The sequence below is a fragment of the Gymnoscopelus braueri genome (genome assembly GCF_963280865.1).
Source record: "Gymnoscopelus braueri genome assembly, chromosome: 7".
In the NCBI taxonomy this organism is placed as follows: Eukaryota; Metazoa; Chordata; class Actinopteri; order Myctophiformes; family Myctophidae; genus Gymnoscopelus; species Gymnoscopelus braueri.
The window spans coordinates 53,923,534-53,925,060 of NC_137608.1; the positions used below are offsets into that span (position 1 = coordinate 53,923,534).

At 44.1% G+C, this 1,527-nt stretch overlaps 1 protein-coding gene across 2 annotated transcripts in view; it reads left to right on the forward strand.

Moving 5' to 3' along the window:
* The first annotated feature begins 362 nt into the window (after window positions 1-362).
* The window catches only part of LOC308088136 (H-2 class II histocompatibility antigen, E-S beta chain-like), a 26,206-nt gene continuing 25,041 nt past the window's right edge, over window positions 363-1,527 (forward strand). The window contains exon 1 of one of the 2 annotated variants that reach the window (XM_080432510.1): window positions 363-424. The gene's annotated coding sequence lies outside the window, so the exon portion shown is untranslated. Of the gene's footprint in view, window positions 429-1,527 lie in introns of both variants that reach the window. The other variant, XM_080432511.1, reaches the window with a different exon arrangement.

The window sequence follows — 1,527 nt, forward strand, 5'->3', positions numbered from 1 at the left end:
AAGCCAGCACTGCACACGTGCGCGGGCGCACACAAACACGCACGTGCGCGCGTAACATGCAGACCTGCGAGGCGCTCTGTTGCAACACATGCGCCACTTAAAGACATGCACACACACACAAGCCAGGACTGTACATGCGCACACGCACACGCACACACACACACACACACACACACACACACACACACACACTACAATTTTGATAAAAGTGGTGAAAGTGAAGATTTTAAGACGTGTAGTAATTCTGAGAAACTTTGTAACAAGCAAATCAAAATCTCTCTCTCTCTCTCTCTCTCTCTCTCTCTCTCTCTCTCTCCCTCTCTCTCTCTCTCTCTCTCTCTCTCTCTCGATGTTTAACAAAAGAATAATTCTGATTGGCTGCTGAATGAATCAGGAAGTGAAAATCCAGTCAGAAGCTCCAGTGGTGAGTTCACACACACACACACACACACACACACACACACACACACACACACACACACACACACACACACACACACACACACACACACACACACACACACACACACACACACACACACACACACACACACACACACACTCACCCCTCTGAAGTAACACTTTGATCACATGACATGATGGTATCATCAGTGAGATGTAATGAGGCTTGGATCAGAGGAGCGTCTGTGAGTTCAGTTTACAGGTTCAGGTTCCCGGCTCTTCCTGGCTTCATAATTAAAGTGTCCTTGAGCAAGGCACTGAACCGCGTCATTCCAAAACCTCTTGTGCTATAACCACGCCCACTTCTGTGAGGAAGGCGGAGCTGCCTCTCAGCATCACATTCAACACATTCTAATACAGACTGAAACCAGGGTTGATTTAGTCGACTAAAACTATGACGAGAAATGTTGGTCGACCTTTTTTCACTGATGAAATCTAAATAAAAACTAAATAAAAACTAAGCTGTGATGAAAACTAAGACTCAATATATTGACAATTTCATCAACAAATAAAAACTAGACTAAAATGTTAGTGAGTGACTAGTGGAGAAGAGATCCAGAACTAAAAGACAAGTCATTTTATGTTTGGTTGCGGGTGTTGTGTTGTGCTCTGAAAATAGCTGATCTACAAGCTGATAGATACACACGGGGACTACAAATTTCACGCCCACTTTTGAGACAGCGCCGCTACTCCCGGTCCGTTAGAACGATGAACTGCAGCTGCCAATGCAATCCCTATGAGAGGATATGAGAATTAGCCTACTTTTGAAATATTCCTACATTAACTGGAGACGATATTGATTTAAATAAAAAATATGTTTCCAAATGTATGGAGTGTCTTTGTCAACATATCTTCTTGTTTTCTTAATAGTTGATGTGTTTCACATTTAATTTGCCACTTTAACGAGTTACCCATAATGCTAACACAGCAGAGGGTAGACAGCAGACGGGCATTTCAGTGACATCACTGTCTTTACGAGTGCCGAGCGCCGACCAGTGGCGTACCCACTGTAGAGGCAGGAGAGGCGGTCACCTGCCCAACTAAGATCTCGCCTCCCCTAAAAAA